Genomic DNA, 22,596 nt, shown 5'->3' with positions numbered 1-22,596 from the left:
TTATTTTGTGCATTTACTTTTTTGTTACATTAGTACGTCCGCCACCCTTGTCTTTTCCCGGTGCTTATGCCATCTACGCATACTTCTTTTTGATGTAATTCCAAATTTTTGGCTTCTGGATGATCCTTATACACCTGCTTACGATTTTTTATAGCTTGCTGTATTTCCGTTTCCCACAACATGCGTTTTTTTTTCTTTCCGCACCAACAATTTTCTAGCTATGCTTGTGTTATCTCCTGCTGCATGACGTCTACGAGTTGTAATCCTGGACTGCTGTTGGAGAGGCTTTCATTTCATTCCTTGCAATTTTTGCTATTTATGCTATTTACTTTTCAGTACTTTTAAGCAATTTACTGCTATTATTTCGTGTCTTGTCTTAGTATCTGTTCTAAATTTTAAGGCTAAACGTTTATGCTCGGTACCCAGGCTATCTTTCCCCCTGTTCATCTATCGCCATTTGCTCTAGTCGTTCGAAGACAGCTTATGAGACTAAGGCGTAGTGAATACATGACTGCCTGTTTCCGCATTGCCACGTTACCTGTACATGACACTCGTTCTTCCTGCTAACTACTGTTCATCGCACGGACCCAGCACTAGAGAACCACTGTAATCAGCATATATGTCTAAACCACCTGGCTCCGTATCCCGGACTTAATGATACGGCTCCCAGTATAATCAATCAATTCTTCATTTTTATCTCTGCTATCACTACCTATCTATTCGCAAGTTCCGTAGACTGTCACCCCTGCCCGCGGCAATCGGTCATTTTTTTTCCAATGAGTATCGGAGTAGCCGCAGGTGGCGTAGCGTTAGCGCATTTGCTTGCTTTCTTAGCGGCGGCCAGTAGGCTTGGATTATCGGTTTCTACGCATCGTTTGTGCAAGATGAAATTCAAAAGCACTCGCATGTACTGCGTGCCGCAATGCACGAACAGAGCTGCGGCAAGTGAAGTGAGCCTCCACTCGTTCACCCAAAGATGCGGCATAGAAGATAGAATGGGTTGTCGAGTTGCGAATTGCCAAGCCGGTCACACCACCGATGAAAGTGTGCAGTGCGCATTTCGTCGGCAGTGACGTCTTCTGGATCCCACGTAGATAAGAAAACGAAAGTTCTTTGCTGATGTATATCCTTTTATTTGTTTTTCTACGGAATATTGTAGGGTAGCCAACCGGGCACGTCCTTGGCTAACCTCCCTACCTCTCCCTCTTCTTTCTCTCTCTCTCTTTCATCTGTCCATAACAACTCAATGCGTGAAAGGAGCTCGAGAATATCACACAGCAGTAAAATTGCTCTTTGTCGGAAAACGGTAGTGCGCGAAAGGTAGGCTTGCGGGTCGTCGCGATTAGCACAAAGAAAAAGAGAAAATTCATAAGTCCTTCGACTCTGTCAAGAAAAACGGGCAGCGAAGTTGTGGTGTGTTTTACCTCAATCTACGCATATATGTATAAATTATTATTATTATTATTATTATTATTATTATTATTATTATTATTATTATTATTATTATTATTATTATTGAAAGACACAGACAACGAATACATATTTTGACTGTGGAGTGATTTATTCTTATTCTTTTATGAAGTAGTGACGGGTGCAAGTACCGCCGCATGGCAGACGGGAATTACACATTATTTACAGCTTCACTGTGAATTATGTAATTAACAAAAGTACATGAAACTTGGCGTACTCTTAGAATCTTCTTAGTGGCTAATCGCCATATAATTTGTTTCGGGATAGTTTTGATAACACAAGAGTTACAACCGTTTTCTGTAACCATACTCCTTCCGTAGACAGCCATGTACTGAGAGCAGACGGGAATTCTGTAACGTTTACAACTTCACTGTCAACTAACTAATTACGTCGAGTAAATGAAACTCTCCGTAATGACAGAGTCGTCTTAGCGGCCAATTTCAGTATTATTTTTTTCCACGATACATGCATTAGATTGATAGCTACAAAGCATTCGCGAGAAACTAGACGAACATTTTTTCGGGTCGACGCCATCGACCACCGCCGGAGGGTAGCTATATGCAACTACGCTCTAAAAGACAAGCTAACGTACATAGATAGAACCTTCGCTGCCATAAATAAATTCCAGCCCGTGCGACTTCTTCCGGACATGTGACGTCTGCAGGCAAAGGCCTAGCACAGCGACAGACGACGCGCTGCAGACCTTCACGCTTCAACGTGCGCCGAAAAAAATAAGTGCGCTTGGCGCTCATCACTTCGTCCCCTTCAATGAGGCACCGTATCCGCGTTTCTAGGGCGTCTATGTGGCGCATCATATCGCTTAGCGATCGTGGTTGTGAAAAAGGTAGAGCCATCGTCAAGCGCTAAGCCAAATATGAGCTGACGTGAAGGACGATCGAGTGCTAAAGGGTTCCTATACTCTCCGTGGGCGCCATATTGAGTCGCCTTGCGCGCCCCCTATAGGCGACGGAATTTGCGAATAGGTGGGCTACTCCCAGCCACATCTTTTCTTCTTCCCATTTGCCACTAATCCACAAGTGATCCTTACCTTTCTCGTTTGCCCTTTGCCACTTCATACCTCGCCTAATTAGCATGCCTACATCTCCGCCTTGCCCTGACCCAGGCATTCTTTTGCACGCTTCCCACAAAATGTACGCAATAACAGGCGGCCGCTCCAGATCTCGTAGATGTGTTTCATTTAAGGCGCACATGCTATGGGCTTCGTCATTCAGCTGCATTTGAATTTCCAGCCATTTATCCTCCCTCCGATCACCCTGCATGTTTATCTAACACGTCTTAGTCTGTATACTTATCGTTTGTACGTCTGTTCTTAACTCCTTGTCGTCTGACTGTGCTCCTTGCTGGTGTGCCGCTACATTTAATGCCTAATCTATCTTTCTGAGTGCCTGTGGCCCGTCTAAAAGACCTGCTGCCCGTGCAGCGAATTAACGTCCCACTTAGCAGCTACCTGTTCAGTAACATGTATCCCGTCACGCACGAAAATGCCATCTCGGTGCATTTTCCGGTTGATCTCAGTGACTGTAAAGTTCAATGCTATAGCTGGTGTCTGTTTACTGCAAGCAGTGCCCTTTCAATGTCGCTCCCCTTTCTTTCAATCTTTCGCACTGTCTACACTGCGTTCTGCGCGTCTTCGTAAATTTTCCCGTGTTCGTTCACCCCTTTAGTTATTTGCTTCACGAACCCTGTCTCTGCAGTGCTTCAATTCTCCTATTATCTGCCGCTCCTTCACTATGTCCAACACGTGTCGCTTGGTTTTTGCCATATGACTTCCCTGACCAGCTTCTCCTAAAGAGCGCTAATCTGCACTCAGTCGTCCGCACCTACTTTCTCTCTTATCTCCGTTTCCGCCCTGCGCACATTCGAATCCCCAACAAAGCCAACTAGGCATTGTTTTTCCTGCTCGCCCAAATGAAGTCGCGATACTGTCCCTTCCTGCCCTTTCCTTCTCTTTGTTGTTGTTTTCCGCTTTCGCCACGTCAGCGGTAGCGCCCTCAGGGCTGCCACTGACGTTTCCGTCCCTGCTTCCCGGAGCTTATTCTTTTCCTGTTATAGAGTTTAGTCGCAAGCCTAGCACACACATCCTACAGATAAAGTTTTCTCCCTTTGACTCGCCTATACCGACTCAAACCGCGTTTCATCCAAAAGACAGAGGCGCTCGCACTCAGTACAACGGACGCTAGGGCTCCTCTTCCCAGCTATTATCTTTTTTTCTACAACTTTCGTGAAAAATAAACCTATTGAGAAAAAAAAAAAACGTTCATTACCTATACCTCACAAAAAGGAAAAAAAATCCTCAAAGCGCGAAAAAACATCTAGAGTAAACAGTTTACTTAAATTTTCTAACAGCTAAGTATGTTAAAAAAACAAGGGAAGAAATATGCATATCCCACACCCTGTGCGAATCGATATAAGGGAAGTTTTCCGTGCTGGATGCTTTGATTGACGATAATTAGCGGTGATGTTGACGGCTAAAGTTTAATCTGTTCAACGTTTACTCTAAAACGAGACGGTTGATGTTAAACGTTACCTTGCGTGCACCCCTGCTGTTTGTTTGCGTACTACACAGAACATACAGGGAGAGGTATTTGCTTGAGGCGTTGTTCTGCGCCATATTTCATAACCTCTGAGAGGGTTGAGCATTTCCATTGCCTCACATGGCACATCCCAACGTCGCAGAAGTGTTAAACTTGAATTGGGATTATGGGGCTGTATGTGCCAAAATCACAATCGGATTATGAGGCGTAGTGGCGGACTCCGGATTAACTTTGACACCGCGATGTTTTTTTAACGTGTCCCAAAATTTAAGAGCACGTGTGTTTTCTATTTCGCCCCCGTCGAAATGCGGCTGCCGTGGTTGGGATCAAATCCACGGCCTCTAGCAGTGCCATAGCCGCAAGGATAACGCAGCGGGCACAGGAGTGTTGATTTGACGGTCGACCGCTTCTGTAGTGTCGCCTCGACCCTGCGGTGCGCTTTAATTAATGTGACTCTGCTTCTGCAAGCCCAGCGTAGTTTGTCCACTTGACATATTTGCATGGTGTTTATTTTTCAGAAATAGCAGCAACGTACTGTATCATAGCTTGAAATTAAGCTTATCCAGTTTCCCCGCAACCGCTGTCGTATAGCAGTAGGGTTTCCTTGCCTTCTCACGTCTCCTACCCCCTCCCTTGTATGAGAACTGCTTCTACTCCTCCCTCCTCCCTACAGTTCTATCTACGTCCCCTCTGGACTCGCACGTTAGTAGAAAGGGAAGCGCAACAGTTTCTGCAATGCTTCTTAGGGAAGTCACGGATAATTACAGCTGTGAAGAGGCTAATGAGACGACGCCCAGGGAGCTCCAGAGGGCATTGTGCACATTCGGCGCGGTGCACTCGCCTGCACGGGTGCGTGCGCTACAAATAGCCGGGGCTCGGTTGCGCTAGATGGGCTATGTTGCGCGTAGGCCTCTACTTGACAACAATGGAACCTCGAAAGCATCAAATGGAAGAGGAGCGTAAGAATGCATAGACTCCGCAGAGATGACATATGTATGCGATGCGTACCGAAGCGACGAGGGCGACGAAATATGCGCGGCCGTAAAACGCGAGCGGGAAGCGGCCGGAAAAACAGCGACGCGCCAAGAGGACGTCCACCGAGACTATGCGGCGTCGATTAGAGGCCGGGTGCAGACGCATCCTTGCAAAAGCGCTTCGTCGTAGACGAATTTGGCGCGGCGTCTAGCGTCTGCGACCACCTCTGGTTCCGATCCGACGTCGTCAGGGTGCCACGGCCCGCGCACGTGCCGATCATCGAGAGATCGGCGGGGGGACGCGAGCTCGTTTCGGCTGTGCGCCACGTACAGGGGCACGATCGCGCGCCTCGTTCGAAGCAACGAATTGTCGTACCTCGATAGGCCCTCGTTCCTGCCCCCATCAACGAGACCATCGATCGCCTGGTGTGACACGTCCCATGCACGGTGGCCAGTGAGGAATCGTCGAGCAAGTCGTCAACCTTGAGGTGGACTGGGAGGAAATGGTGTGCTCGCTACCCCGCAACGTGCCACCATCTCCCCTGGTGCCACCGACAGCAACGGCAGTAGGTGAAAAAGAAGGTGAAAGGTAGTGAAGGTGACTCGGAGTTAGGCGGCAGGGCGCATAACATCGAAAACACAAAATCAAAAATACCTCAAGAAACAGATCTACAGTTGCGTCGTCGACTTTCAGAAATGCTTCGTATTGACTTAGATTATCATAGAGATTCGCTTAATCCTGCCGTAAGTTTTTTTTTTTTTTTTTTGTTCCGTGACTCTTGGCTTCTGTGTAGTTACTCGATTAAACTAAACAAGTTATTTCCCTTGATTCTGCAAGTGGGAGAGACAGTTATTTAGTGTGTAGTTCTTAAGCCGCCTAGAGAGGAAACGCCAGAGATTAAAAAAAAGCAGAAGGTTACTACCTTTCTCTTCATTAGCAAGCGCTTGCAGTATTTATCTCGCAGTCTGCGGAAGTGGAATTTTTTGCCATTAGTTTCTCTATTGCAACACACTGGGCATGACAGCTAGAGTATATCGCACCATATTCTTCCTCAGCGCAGGTAGTTCCGTTCAGCATCCGTGAGAACATCAAGTAATATAGCAAACTAGGCAAGCAGGTGTTGATTCATCGTTAGGAAAAGCGCGAAGGAACAAACACAAGAGAACAAAAGCGCTCGCACTGTTTCCTTCTATCGTCTTTGTCTCTTCGCGTTTTGTCTAACTGTGAACTTGAAGCGTACCAGCTTTCTTTTTCTCGCCAAATTCCAGAAAGTGTAAGCTTATGCACCCCACGACAAAGTTTGTATGGTATCAAGCTGTGTGGTTCGACTACGCATGGTTCCGACCCTTGGCCACACGTAGATACAACTTCAATGCAACCTGACTCAGCCCTCTACTACCGGCATGAAATCAGTGTTCGCGGATCTCGTTTATTTTCCTTTTTTGTTTAATTGTCCTACACGGTAGCGGCACCCTCTCCAAAAAAAAAAAATTAACAACAAGTAAATAAATTAATACACACAGCGTCCGACCACGAGCTACGAGGAACATAGCAGTGGGTGACTGCGTATTGCTTTAGACAACCTGGAATTCCTTAACGTGGTCTCAAAGCGCGGTACACACGAGCTTCCTTTTATTTTATAATTTTTTTATTTATTCTTCCACGTCATAATACAGTCACCACAGTCCGGAAATGAGCCGGTGACGTCATGTTATGCAGCAGAACGTCATAGCTACTCAGCCACCACGGCCAGTCAAAGTACGAACAAGGTACAGGCGCTGATAAAAGTGGTGTACTCCACGCAGCGGGAGCCGGAGCAACGGCAAACTGCATCGCAACGCCATCTACAGGCAGCATCTGGGATTGAGACAGCCAATGGGTGCCCTTTATTATCTGCAGGCATGTCGCTTGACTCGTGTCAATGTAGATGGCGTCGCGATGCAGTGTGCCGCTGCTCCGGCTCCCGCTGCGTGGAGTATACCACTTTTGTCGGCGCCTGTACATCGAAATAGCGGTTTATATAGGAAGGTTCCACAGCACTGTTGTAGCAACCGTGCGATACAATAGAGTTCAAAGGCTCTTCAACGCCATATCAGGAAAACGTGGGGTGTGCTGCAGAAACTTTGATGTATTTATGCACACTCTGTCTGTCACGCTTCACTTTTCTTTATAGATTTCTCCACTTTTTGCGGCAATTCGCTGCCCTGTTTCAGACTGTATTACACTGTCAGGAAGGAAACAAAAATTGCCTCTGGTATCTACCGCCTACCTTTAATCGCTTCGCTTGTCACTATAGGGTTTCTGTGGACGTCGAAACGCCCGTCCTGGTCGCATTATATTTTACGAGGCCGGCTTCGACATTTAGTTATTCTATAGCTTTCCCCAACTCCACAATGTGCAGTCGGGGAATTACGTCAAATGGACCGTGTTACGTTTTTCAAAGTGACATTTATCTGATAATCTATGTAGCCTCCTAAAAAAACCCTCATGAAGCGCTGTCTACTGTCCAAAGCCGCCCAGAAAAAAATCCCAGGTGCTCTAGCAGATCGGTTAGTGAGTTTTGTCTATAGACAGCCCCATATACAGTCTAAAGACAGCCGAGTAAACACTAATATAAGAAATCGAGGCGGTTCACACAAAAATGTATGCAAGCAATCCACAGCTATAGTTGTTGTTGTTGTTGTTGTTGTTGTTGTTGATTGTAAGTGATCCTGGTAATGCCGGGCACGCGCAGGCAAGGAACTGGTTCCCGGTGGCGACATGGACGTCGCCCTGGACGTGGAGAACGCGCTGGCTGTTGTGGTAAGGGCGCCTGCGGCCGGGCGCTGGCAGCTGCGAGTCTCGAGCGCCGACGGCAGCCACACCGTTCGTGCCACGGGCGTCAGCGAGGCTGGGTTTCGGCACGGCTTCTCGCGGCGGCCCACTGACAGTATGCGGCACACGCATCGGACACCGCTCAGTGGTAAGCGCTCGGCGAATCACTGATCATCATTGACCTTAGGCGGAAGAAGCGCGACCAAGTTGAGGACGCGGACGCAATCTGTGAATGGTATAAACATCAACGGTTTTGACGCCCATACGGGCTCCTTGCGCACCGGTGACGAAAACTAACCAGGAGTACAATTCTGGACACGAAGGACATTTCCTGTAGCGATTGCGATGTGGTAACAGTCATAGAAATGCCGTTTCTTGCGAATGTCTAATGAAAGACGTCCTGAACTGGAATTCGTGGAAAATAAAACAACTGGCAAAATGCATCCTATAGATACGCTCTCAGCTGAGCGCGCACACAACGCAGGCAGTACAGCTGTATTTTGCGGCTGCAGTTTTCGTCGAAACGCATGCAAACTTTGAGCTTTTGAATGCTATATAAATCAGCGCAATTTGAACGGTACGGAATCATTTTGTGCGCAACTTAAAATAAAAACTTTATTGCCGTAATCACCATCAATACCTTAGGTAGTGACCTTTCATTTATTTCATGCAAGGCCTTTTGAAAGTGTATAAAATTGTCTGACAGAAGCAGTTTTCAAAGCACAGGCACGAATGTTTCCAATATGTATAGATATAAGTGAATCAACGGTCCCTCGTTCACATGGTGCCTGGTTTCGCGTTCGCTCGAAGAACGTAAGCTCGTTAAATTCCTACATAGTCTGTTATTTCTTCACTGTGTAACTGCCTGACTTACTACAGCAGTTGAAAAAGCCTTATCAGCCTCACTGCTGTCGTCAGCATCGTCATTTATTTATTTTTTCTCCTTTTCGGTTTTTGCAATCTCCGCTGACGATAGCAGTGCTCAGCGTGGTGTCGGAGTGGGAAAACGGTATTACCAGCTCCAAATTTCGTACCATCAAAACTGCACGGATGCCCAAACATCCCTTGTTAGAACCACCTGCTTTTGTAAATAAACACGCCTACACAGATTGTAATGTGATATTCCGTTGCAAGAACATTCATTCTTCACTGAGCAAGAACCAAAATCTCCGCCGACTTCGACAGTAAGAGTTAATGTGCCCCGTATAGGGTGCCTAAGCTTCTGGCCAGCTGTCATGAATACAACTATCGCAATGCGGCTGTAGACTCTTGTCTATTCTGTTTTCTTGGCGACCCAAGTAGGCTGTTTCTTTGATACTACTTCTTGGTAAGCCGACCGCAACCGCCTATAAAAGACGACTTCTTCCGCGCGAACAAAAATACCTTAATGCATGCAGCCGCTTTGAACACTCACTGACGCAGCGAAAGGTCATGATGTGCGCATCATGAAAATATGACCTCCAGGCATACTAAAGTCGCCTAAACCTAAACATAAAGATACCAGGCACTGTCGGCCATTCCCCTGAAGATGTAACTGCCAGTGGAGCATTATACTAGCGGGCAACTTTCTGTGGCAATGAAAGTAAAGCTACTAGGGCGGAGCTTCTGCACATGTGTAGCCGCACGAAGTAGTACGGCAGCGTTTGACAGCGCCACCATAACAGCACTTTCGATGTCTCGGAAGAGACGCTATAGCTTCCACGTGCGACGCGGAAGAGAAAAACCGCAAAATAAGTCAACCTCAACACTCAGTGGTATGTTTTGTCTCGTTTAGCTGTTGTAAACAAGGTGTGTAAGTTTCCTCCTCCCTACCTTAAGCACGCGCGGAGGAAAGTGTGGGACTTTTTCCAGAAGCGCTCTCACTTGTGCGCGCTTTGCCTCCGTATAGCTTTCCCCTCCTTGCCACAGAAAGTTGTCTGCGAGTATACACCAGAACACCGTGAATTCTAAGCGCGCCGCCATATTGATGAGCGCCGGTCGCGCCATCTATCCCAAGCGCCGCGAAGTAGCAGGCCTGGGCTGCCACGCTGGGAGATGCGACCCGGCGCGAAAGCGAAACTTGGGCTTTTTAGCTGGGCGGAAGGCTTGTTTCGTGTTTTTTCTAACCTGTCATTTGCGCTGTCTCGATTCAATCAAACTTCAAGACCTCATGCAAGTCCGCAATGGCCACACTGAGTGCTGTGCAGACTGCAGAAGCGAATATATCGGGTAAGTACGCTATTACGTTTGTACAAACCGCGCGCTATGTGCTAGAACACGTGTGAGCTTTTTGGCACGTAACCTGTGAAGGATTTTACAGCACTGTGTTGGTGCCATATTTTATTAAAGCACGCAGAACATTGTCCTCTGCACTTTCAGTTTGGTCTTGTTTGTCATGGTCAGTACTGGGTTGGCCGCGTTTGGCAACCAACTGGCGAGCTCGTTTGACGCCTGATTAGCAGACGCCTGCCCTTCACCACCTGCACATTGAAAACAAAATAGATGTTATAGTAAGAAGGGCTGTAGTTCCTTCCCATGCCATCACTGTTGCGAAGATATAAAGTCCTCTCAAAATGAAATAGAAAATACACCAGGCCAATTGTATCGTGCAACCACTTAAGAGTACAACATTCAGAACACAAGCCTACAGCACTCGAACAAGCAGCATATGATGCTAAACCTGCACTCATTGGAAAATGAGGAACTACAGTAGCTATAATGTTCAACTGCATGTGCAGTCAAAGCCCGTTTAACAGGGCGAGCATGACTGACCCTGGTGTTGTACAGTTGCACAAACCATGACAGGGCACATAAAATTACCATCCCTACTTAAAGCTGCATCATCAGGGACCCCTTTGGTACAAGACAACAACCGCACCTGCATTCCAAAAAATTAGCCCCACCAACTGCAGCTACCTGGTGTCAGACCTGTTTCGCGTGTGCGAGGCCATATCGGATTTTTGGCGCTCCCTTAGAAAAAACAGTAAAAAAAACTGGTGAGAACGAGCAAAATTTTGTTACAAAAAACAACAATAATTAAGCACCTTATTTTCCTCGCCATATGAACGGAAAAAATTTTGCGCTTTGCCCCGCATAACAGCACGCGCGCAGTTTAGAGCTCAGGAGGCTCAAATGAATTCGTTACGAATGACACCTGCAACACCAGCTCGTAAAGACAGGCGCGCTGCAAGAACACCTTCGGCGACGAGCAGTCGTCGATTACGTTTTTGTGGACGCATGCTACGTGACGAGCGGACTTCGGTTTACTGTCATTAGCAATAACGCTCACCAGCAGGGCAACATACTATTGCCTACAACTTGTCGTTCACGCTTAATGGTCATGCCGTGCACCAGCTGCAAGTATCGATAACCGCGAACTCAACTGTTCCGCTTAACCGTCGGGAGCTCTACCTGAATGAAAACACGAAAAGGCTTGCCTTCTTGTTATAGCCAAGGCGAAGCACAGGCACGGGATTCTGCTCTGTAGGCTTGTTGTCCAGAAAGTGCTCAGAGCAAACCTGCGTGTTACACATATTACGTTCGTAGGGCGCAAAGTTGAACGTGGCACCAAAATATACACAGATCGAATACTCACTCGTGCATTTTCACTGGGTTGGTAGTACTTCCTACTCACTGCCGCTATCCACCGGTGGCGCAGCTTGTCATTCTTCGTTGCGGATGGAAATCGGTGCAGGCTGAAAACACCGCACCGGCACGATTCCCTACGTGTGTTGTGCTCTTCGCAAACAGCGCTAAGCAACCGGCTCCTTTTCCACAGGTTATTTTGGCATCCAAACACGACGCAATGATGCCCAGATGACTTCTTGTACTTTGGATCCGCGTGAACGGGCACATTTCCGCACTTTGGAGTCCAAGAGCTAGCGCTTGCCATGTCTACTGGTCGCCGGCGAACACACATTGGCAGCCCAGTACAATATGGCGCTGGTCGACTGGGCAATCCGGGTGCGAGAGTATGCGTTCGGTTAGTCTGGGTGCGAGGCTAGCGTATTCTGGTCTATAGACCGTCTATAGACCGTATGAGCAGCGCCATACTGGCTTGGGTGAAAGCGGTCTTTTGCATGGCAGGTATACGCTTGGCGGTAGGTTCTGGCGTTTGTTTTCGCGGTCGTGCGGTCTGTTTAGTATGACGTGCGTCTTCTACGTGGTAAACAGTTCTGTGAGACGTGCTGCAGTGGTTTAAGGCGTCATGGCCGGAATTTCTGCTGGCGTTGAGGTGTACAGAACACGCAGCGCGATGTGTGCTCGCATATTTGAGCCTACAATCAGCCTCGGAGATGAATTGTGTATTTCTAAATGCTACAATCACTAATGTGACCTTATTGTAGTATTATCCTCTATTTCTAAGCTGCGGTTTAGGAGCCATAAAACATACGCGACGATCGTAACAGCATAGGTACTGTTCTGCTACGAAAGGAGCTGTGCGGTTTGACAAGCGTTCAAACTGTTCACTGCAGGTTACATTGCGTGACTACTTGGTTGGATGGGTGAGGTTTCCACCCATGAATAAAATAGTTTTGGCTAGTAATAGCAGCATACCTTACAGTCTGAATTAAGCTCGTCCAACAAAGCGACCGTTTACGAACTCCGCGAGCGTCCTAAGCAGTAGTAGGTGCTGGATTACAGATATCTCTGTTCTATGTAGCGCATGGTCCAAGCATACGGCATCAGCGGGTATATACTTACAAACGTTGTGCGGCGTTAGCCCGTTTTCTCGTGCTTTTTAGAGAAAGAGGATGATAACCGAATTTTTTTTTTGGTTGTGTTCGTTCAGTTCTCTACGACGCACTCACACGTATTACGGAAATTTTGCGCTCAAAAATAGCCATCACATTCTTTTTATGCGAACCGTCTCATATATTATGGCTGTATACAGGCCAAAAAGGCAATGCCAAAGCACACAGCTTCTATGTGTATCGTGCTGGCTCACCAACCGCAGTGGTCGCTGTGTTGAGCAGCGCCATGGGCCTTATGCAGCAAGGCTAGCGTAGACATATGGTAATTTCAAGCATACTAGACTTGAAATGCGTGAGAACAATGCCAGTGTATCACAAAAATTTGATAGCGCCTGCCGCTCAGATGTTTCGCGGTCGCCTTAGGTTGGCCGTGCACGAGCATGCGCTCTTATGTTTTATGTTTTACTGCCTACGCCAATCGATCAGACAGTGAGCTGATTTACCATTTAATGTTGGTAATACAGAGACGCCGGTTTTCTTTGTTGAATTAAAATCAATATAAGCAAGATAGTAAACAACACATACACGCACCGCGACTGATAATGCTCGTACACCGCGGCTGATTATGCGTGTCACATTTTTGCGCCCCCAAGACATATTTCTGCCTACAGTAGTTACCGATGCACCGAAAGGCTTCCCTGACCACCTTACATCAACGAACGTGGCGTAAATTTCACAAAGTAAGATCTAAAACACCTCGAAATCGTTCCGCAGCACGCGACAGCAATACTTTCAAGCAGCGCCGCGCCGGATCGCCCAAGCCAGAGAGGAGGAAAGGCTCTCCGCGCGCCCTTTCCTCCTCGCCCGATGAAACGGTCTATAGGTCGCTGTATTTACATTCGTACAGAAAACGAACATGATGGCCACTTCGGGTACTTTTCAGAAGTAAATCCTTCCACGTTTACACATTGCCTTGAGGGTACGATTCAATAAATAAATAAATAATAGATCGTAGCCGTGCCGTCGAATGACGCAAAACTAGATAATACGCTGGAGTATAAACTAGGCGCAGTCTCTTTCTCTTGTATATTGGTTGTGTGAAGACTGCTGGCCTGTGAACTTCATTTCTGACGCTCACCTCCTTTTGTGTGTTACGCCAACGCCCTGTAGAGATGATGTCTCTTGCTTTCTGGATCAGGCAGCCCTACGTACGTCCTGGTCAACGGCACCGGCTCCGCGGTGCTCAAGGAACTCCATCTCGTGAATGTCCGAGGTGATCAGCTCGCCAATCTGTCCCTTAACCCGGTGTCACGCCGAATGAGCCTCTACAACGCCAGTGGCACGTTCATTCTTCCAGACGACTTCTTCTACCTCAAAGTACGTTTGTTTGTTTTTCGCTAGAGCGCTTTTCGTATTTCAGTCCAATAACTAAATTGATTGGTCGAACACTGTGTCTTAGCACTGGCTCCGAACGTCAGTGAGCCTACCTAGCCGAGGCTGCAGAGCACTGGAACTGATGCGCTTTCGTAGTCTGAAGTTGTACACTCAACAAGGAGCACGCTTTCAATGCAGAAATAGGGGAAGGGTGCGGGCGATATACAGCGCCACCAGAACGCTAGCAAGCAACGCCACCAGCGGCAGGGAGTTCTGCCATGGCGTTATGAAGCAGGCAATAGTTCGTAAGAGAAATGCAAGGCGGATGGCGCGATCATGGTTTCAATACGAAAGCTTTATATGCCCCATTACGCGGGAATCCGTTGGCGTTGTAGTCGGCGGCGTGACGGAATATTGGCACCAAAAATGGCCGACGGCGAAGAGTAAAATGACGCCAAGAAATACTCGAATTGACGTCAAATCTCTCAGGGAGGTTCGTGTAAACAAATGGCAAAGAATGTTCGTGCAATCCATAAGAGTATTACGGAAATTTCGGCTTGGGTGGGAATCGAACCCGGGCCTCAGAGGAGCAAGACGAGCACAATTCCCCAACACCACGACGGATACACGGTTCTGGTAAGCTAAATGTTGTCCTGGTGCATGCGTCATTGCGCACGTCACGTCGCAGCAATTAGGCGGGCTAAACGTGTGGCCTAGTACGTGCCTCATTGGGCACATGACGGCGCAGCCAATGAGGAGTAGTTGGCGCTACGTCATGAGTGTATAAAATGAGCACATAAAATAAAAAGCTTCAATGCCCGCTTGAACGCCGCTGAGCGGTCCTTTGAGTTAAGAACTCCTCACCGGCAAGAGAGCGCGCCGAGGCGCTTGGCGCGTTCTCATTTGGCGTCACCTATAGGCGCAGTTAAAACGCAGGCGAGAGTTTGCGCGCTCAAGGAACGCGCAGAAAAAAACACTTGACCAGAGCGACTATAGTGCTTTCGCATTCCCACAAGTAAGCAGCCTTAAGTGCCTCTGCCGATTCTTTTTCCACCTTTACAATGATCGAAGTTTCTTTAGGCGACATCATAAGCTATAAATATTAAACAGGGGCCGTCTTCACATGAGATAGTTCAAGTGGCTGAGGAGTTCTATAGAGATTCATACAGTACCAGTGGCACCCATGACGAGAATGGAAGAGAGAATAGTCTAGAGGAATTCGAAATCCCACAGGTAACACCGGAAGAAGTAAAGAAAGCCTTGGGAGCTATGCAAAGGGGGAAGGCAGCTGGGGAGGATCAGGTAACAGCAGATTTGTTGAAGAATGGTGGGCAGATTGTTCTAGAGAAACTGGCCACCCTGTATACGCAATGCCTCATGACTTCGAGCGTACCGGAATCTTGGAAAAACGCTAACATAATCCTAATCCATAAGAAAGGGGACGCCAAAGACTTGAAAAATTATTGACCGATCAGTTTACTGTCCGTTGCCTACAAAGTATTTACTAAGGTAATTGCTAATAGAATCAGGAACACTTTAGACTTCCGTCAACCAAAGGACCAGGCAGGGTTCCGTAAAGGCTACTCAACAATAGACCATATTCACACTATCAATCTAGTGATAGAAAAATGTGGGGAATATAACCAACCTTTATATATAGCTTTGATTGATTACGAGAAAGCGTTTGATTCAGTCGAAACCTCAGAAGTCATGGAGGCATTGCGGAATCAGGGTGTAGACGGGCCGTATGCAAAAATACTGAAACATATCTATAGCGGTTCCACAGCCACCGTAGTCCTCCATAAAGAAAGCAACAAAATCCCAATAAAGAAAGGCGTCAGGCAGGGAGATACGATCTCTCCGATGCTATTCACCGCGTGTTTACAGGAGGTATTCAGAGACCTGGATTGGGTACAATTGGGGATAAGAGTTAATGGAGAATACCTTAGTAACTTGCGATTCGCTGATGATATTGCCTTGCTTAGTAACTCAGGGGACCAACTGCAATGCATGCTCACTGACCTGGAGAGGCAAAGCCGAAGGGTGGGTCTAAAAATTAATCTGCAGAAAACTAAAATAATGTTTAACAGTCTCGGAAGGGAACAGCAGTTTACAAAAGGTAGTGAGGCACTGGAAGTGGTAAGGCAATACATCTACTTAGGACAGGTAGCGACTGCGGATCCGGATCATGAGACTGAAATAATCAGAAGAATTAGAATGGGCTGGGGTGCGTTTGGCAGGCATTCCCAGATCATGAACAGCAGGTTGCCATTATCCCTCAAGAGAAAAGTTTATAACAGCTGTGTCTTACCAGTACTCACGTACGGGGCAGAAACCTGGAGGCTAACGAAAAGGGTTCTATTTAAATTGAGGACGACGCAACGAGCTATGGAAAGAAGAATGATAAGTGTAACATTAAGGGATAAGAAAAGAGCAGATTGGGTGAGGGAACAAACGCGAGTTAATGATATCTTAGTTGAAATCAAGAAAAAGAAATTGGCATGGGCAGGATACGTAATGAGGAGGGAAGATAACCGATGGTCATTAAGAGTTACGGAATGGATTCCAAGGGAAGGAAAGCGTAGCAGAGGGCGGCAGAAAGTTAGGTGGGCGGATGAGATTAAGAAGTTTGCAGGGACAACATGGCCACAATTAGTACATGACCGGGGTAGTTGGAGAAGTATGGGAGAGGCCTTTGCCCTGCAGTGGGCATAACCAGGCTGATGATGATGATGATGATGATGTCTTCACATAGCTTTACACTCGCAAGTGCTGCTTGCCAATGGCCGGCTCCCTTCGCTAATAAGTCTCAGCACCAAGATTGACTAGAATTTGCTCCTAGGAACACTCCTAGCGCAAGAAACATTTGTGAACGCAGGTACAAATTGCCGCAAGCACAACTGACTGCGTTCTTCTGAACTCAAGGGATGTGAAAGCGGCACTAACTACAGCGTCGTTAGCGGACGCAGAGCGGCCGTGAACATGATTTCCCGCGCCCGAAAATAAGCTCACTGAGCAGTGCATGTTAGTGTTTGCCTCTTGCTCATTTGCGTGTATTTTTCTGACACTGTTTTTTGTACAGGTTGAGATGCCGTCGGAGACACTGAACAAGAATGAATAGGCGTTAAGCAGGCGTTAAACACTCCTCATACGTAGACCGATCCCGAAGGTAGTGCAATACCGGCCCGACCCGCGGCGGAGGTGAAGCAGGCGTTAAGCACTCCCCATACGTGGGCCGATCCCGAAGATAATGCAATGCCGGGCTGACCCACGGCGCAAGTGAAGCAGGCGTTAAGCATGCACTCCCCATACGTGGGCCGATCCCGAAGATAATGCAATGCCGGGCTGACCCGCGGCGCAAGTGAAGCAGGCGTTAAGCATGCACTCCCCATACGTGGGCCGATCCCGAAGATAATGCAATGCCGGGCTGACCCGCGGCGCAAGTGAAGCAGGCGTTAAGCATGCACTCCCCATACGTGGGCCGATCCCGAAGATAATGCAATGCCGGGCTGACCCGCGGCGCAAGTGAAGCAGGCGTTAAGCATGCACTCCCCATACGTGGGCCGATTCCGAAAATAGTGCAGCACCGGCCCGATCCGCGGCGGAGGTGAAGCAGGCGTTAAGCACTTCCCATACGTGGGCCGATCCCGAAAATAGTCCAATGCCGGGCTGACCCGCAGCGGAGGTGAAGCAGGCGTTAAGCACTCCCCATATGTGGGCCGATCCCGAAGATAGTGCAATGCCGGGCCGACCCGCGGCGGAGGAAAAGCAGGCATCAAGCACAGCCAATACGTGGGCCGATCCCGAAGATAGTGCAATACCGGCCGGACCCGCAGCGGAGGTGAAGCAGGCGTCAAGTACTCCCGCTGCGTGGGCTGATGCCGAAGATAGCGCAATACCGGCCGGACCCGCAGCGGAGGTGAAGCAGGCGTCAAGTACTCCCGCTGCGTGGGCTGATGCCGAAGATAGCGCAATGCCGGGCCGACCCGCAGCGGAGGTGCAGTTCGCCATTAAGGGGCCCACATACACAGCTTCGCTGGTCATCCTTCTTCACAGAGTGGAAGGGCACTGAGTTTTTCCTTGTATATATATATATATATATATATATATATATACATATATATATATCCCGTGGTCCGTAAACTTGTGTGTTTGACTGTACTTGCGTGCACTTTATGTAACGGGTGTAATGTACTCTTCAAACATAAATAATTTTTGCCGATGTGCAGTGCCACGTCAATGAGAGATTATATTCCGTGCGCGTGACTGTCGATTCAATTGCCTCACACTAAAGGCTTAAGTGGAGGCAAACCAGAAAAAGCTTCTAATTGCCACTATGACCACCAAGAAGCCAATAGTGAGAACGTTCCGAAGCGAGTACATTTGTTAAATTGCATGGGAAAGGACGTTTGGCTCTTGGACTCTAACCAGCTCTGCTGGTGCGGTAGTGATTCCGACGATGTAAATCTGCAAGAAGTTCAAGATCACCCACGTCACGACATCGACAGGGTCAGAGCTTTCAGGCCCTCCGTAGCGCAGTGCTGTATGTGCAGCGACAGTCACCAAATAACTGGGCTACACTCTGTGCCTCAAAGGCAGCCATCCAATCACTATCATCAGCTTTACGCCGCAGCCCACATGAACAGCTCGCAGCAGAGATACGATTACGCTACCATCAAGTGGAGCACAGAGGCCACGACGTTGTATTTCAGTGGCTACCTGAGCACTGCAACATCACTGGCAATGAGGGGGCTGACAAAGCTGCCCGTGAGGAACATGGTGAATGTGAAAGCACCTCGATACCGAGAACGGATGCAACGTCGCACCTCGGCGGTCTTGCCCATATTATTACCCTAGGGAAATGGAACACACCGGAGTTTCCCAACTGGCGCCTATGTGCCATGGACCCACCATATGAGATTACAACTTCTCCCTTATTATAACCGACGGGAATAAACGTCACCGTGCCGCCTGCAAGAGTTCTTTTTTCACAAACGCCTACTCATTCCTAATTTGAATAGCGGACAGTGCCAACTGCAGCACATGTGGTGTCGAAGGAGGGAGGGAAGAGAAAAGTAGAAGGCAGGGAGGTTAACCAGAATAACGTCCGGTTGGCTACCCTACACCGGGGGAATGGGAAAGGGGAAAACAAAGAAACGGCGAAACATCTCTTGTGTGAGTGTGCCACATACGACGATGAGAGGAGTGCCCTTCGGAGAGCTTCGGGAGACTTAGACGACAGGTCCTTCACAGAGGAGAAGATCTTGGGCAAGTGGCCTCGTGCGTCTCCTATGTGCAAGGCCACAAAGGCGCTGGTGCGCTTATTGAAGTGCACCAGCCTGTATGACCTCCTGTAATTGACTCAGCGATGAACGCTTGTGTGTGTGACAGTGCAAATTGTGAACTTCTTTCTTCCTTCTCCTCTTTCAATACCCTTTCCCCTTCCCGAGTGTAGGGTAGCCTACCGGGCTGAGTCTGGTTAGTCTCTCTACCTTTCCCTTATTACTTCTCTCTCTCTCTCTCTCTCAGATTCTAGTTCGATTAGTATTCTAGGTGTTTCTTTAGCGTCACATTGACCGCTAGCTACCCGATATATAAATGGCACCCTTATTGGCAATGTTAAATGGCGCAACTAAGCAGATTTCTGTCAATTTTGATGTTTCCACAACGTAGAATGCCTGGCGATACAGTGTGAACATTATTGTTCGCTTCTGCATGCTCCCTGGTAAAATTGAGCACACCTTTTTTTGCAATTTTACAACAATAAGGTATTCGTATTACCACTGCATCATGGACAAATTTCTAACTAGCTAGCCTACTTAGTAATCGGTGCTTAGATTTGGGCTCGTTGGCGCATTATCATGAATGGTTTCTGGTGTAGCGCGGCTATAGTACAGAGACGCACAAACAAGAAAAAGACGCACATACATCGCTGTGTGTGCGTGCGTGCGCGTGTGTGTGTGTGTGTGTGTGTTTTGTGTGTGTGTGTTGCTTTCGCACACTACTATATGCTACACCAAAAAACTTACTTCTTAAGCAGCCCCAGCTAAGGAAAGCACGCAAGCGATTCACGTAAAAAAATCTGCCATATTGACTGTTTATCATTGCCAACGTATATAGTCAGCTTTTTCCTCAATGCAGTGTGGCCAACTATACTCCCGGACAACTTTCTGTGGCAATGAAGAGAAGGCTAGGGAAGCAAAGCGCGCACAAGTGAGAGCGCTTCTGAAAAGAGCCCCACGTTCTAATCCACTGTAGTGTAGGCTGGGGGAGACTAAAAATAAACACCTTATTAGCAAAAGTTAAAGAAGACAGAGCACACCACTGAGTGCAAAGGTTTACTAATTTCGCGGCTTTTCCCTCCCGCGTTTGGGGAAATGCAAGACCGTCGTACGCGAAAGGTGCGTCGATTCAGCTTCTGTTCCGAGCAACCAAAAGCACTGTGGAACGCTGCCGGACTACTTGGCGCGGTAACACATGCGCAGCAGCCACGCGCCCATAGCTTTCCTTTCATTGCGACAGAAAGTTGTCCGCGAGTATAGTTAGCCTTCAATCCTTTTAGCAGCTCTTAGGCGCTTATTTCTTCGGCGAGCGTCGGTGTATCCGAGTGAACGAGCGCCGCGAAGAATGAAGGCGAACGCGGAGCGCAGCGGGAGATGAAAGCAACGCGGTAGTGCAGGTGGATGGTGCAGTGGAACCATGAGCCGTAATGCGGAGCAGGAGCGCAGGGCAGACGGCCTTGCCATGCGCTCCCGAACGCTAGCCAATTTGTCATACCTACGAGCGGTTGCGCGAGTACGTGTCTGCCGGCGTCTGCGGTATGCTTATGACCTTAGCGTGAAACTTGTATGGCTCTAACATGGGCGATGGGCACCTTTCCGACCTAAGCACTTCAAGCTTGTTGACGGACGTTTTGTTCCAAGCAAGGTTTGACTACGGGCTAGTTGGAATTCCATGTTATAAATCGTCACTTACAGCGCAAACATAGACGGAGGACAAAAAGGACGACGTAGACAAGCGCTGTCTTCCAACTGATTTTTATTTTCAGAAACAAACGTATATACCCTAAAACACCAAGACAAAAACGCCCTCTAGAAGCGACAACCCGACATGAGAATGCATACAGAATTTTACCTAAGATGAACCAGCCTTTATATTATAGCGAAGCTGTTTACCTCTAGCCCCTGAATGCATCACCCGCATGCTTTGACGTGGCCGGCTTTCGTCCGTTTAGGCGACAGGAACGTGCCATACCGGTCATGCACTTCCAGGGGGGCTTGTACCATGGCCGGCTTGCGTCCGTATGACGGCACGCGGACAGGAATGCGTAGGTCTATCCTGGAGATAGTGCAATACCAGGCCGACCCACGGCAGAAGTGAGCAGGCTTCAAGCACTCCGCGAACTTCCGCAAATAAGTTTAGTATCTTGCGTGCAAATAGAACCACATAAATTCGGTGTTGTAAAACAATATATATATATATATATATATATATATATATATATATATATATATATATATATATATATATATATATATATATTGTCACGGCTCACTTCAGACAAAAGTGGAGAGCGGTATTTAATCGAAACAATTAGAACAAGCGCTCAGTTCAGGCTTCTTCTTCTCTAGCACCCTCACTTGCACGCACGAGGTCGTCGTCCTCGTCGTCAGCGTGGTTGGGCACAGATGGCGTCGCGGCATTTGCCCCCCCCCCTTCAAAGGAGCATCGTCCCGATGCTCGGCGGGTAGCACCCAGTGTCCAGCCGACCAGCAAGTGCCCATGTCATTCAGCAAAATAAGGTTTCATGCGCACCACGTGCACAGTCTCAGGCAGGTGCTGACGGCGCCTCGAGCAGGATTGGCTGTCAGGAATGACTTCATAGTTGACGTCGCTAAGGCGTCGTATAACCTTGTACGGTCCGAAGTATCGGCGCAGAAGTTTCTCCGCGAGGCCTCGGCGGCGTACTGGAGACCAAACCCAGACTTTTTGGCCGGGCTGGTAGACGACGCATCGATGACGTTGATTGTAACGTCGCGCATCACGGTCTTGCTGGCTAGTTATGCGAACGCGTGCAAGCTGTCTTGCTTCTTCGGCGCGCTCTGTAAATTCTGCGGCGTCAGTCTCGGAATCGCTGGAATCATGAGGAAGCATAGCATCCAGCATTGTAGTCACTTCTCGACCGTGGAGGAGACGGAATGGCGTCATTCTTGTTGTTTCTTGCCGAGCCGTATTATAAGCAAAGGTTACGTAGGGTAATATTTGGTCCCAGTTCTTGTGGTCCACATCGACATACATGCACAGCATGTCTGCGAGAGTCTTGTTGAGGCGCTCCGTAAGTCCATTGCTTTGCGGGTGATAAGCTGTCGTCATTCTGTGTGCCGTGCCACTGAGCGTGAGTACAGTTCGCAAAAGTTCAGCCGTGAACGCGGTTCCCCTGTCGGTTACGATGACCGCTGGAGCCCCGTGCCTGAGGACGACGTTTTCGATGAAGAACTGCGCGGCTTCGGCTGCTGTGCTGCTCGGAAGTGCCTTGGTTTCTGCATAACGCGTAAGGTAATCTGTTGCAACTATGATCCACTTATTTCCTGCAGTTGATATTGGGAATGGGCCCAAAAGGTCCATCCCAATTTGTGCAAACGGTGTTTCCGGAACTTGAACGGGATGTAATAGTCCGGCAGGTTTCGTAGGTGGCACTTTTCGTCGCTGACAGTCAAGGCACGTTCGAACGTAGT

Source organism: Dermacentor andersoni, chromosome 1 (genome assembly GCF_023375885.2).
Source record: "Dermacentor andersoni chromosome 1, qqDerAnde1_hic_scaffold, whole genome shotgun sequence".
In the NCBI taxonomy this organism is placed as follows: Eukaryota; Metazoa; Arthropoda; class Arachnida; order Ixodida; family Ixodidae; genus Dermacentor; species Dermacentor andersoni.
This window is presented reverse-complemented; position numbering follows the sequence as displayed.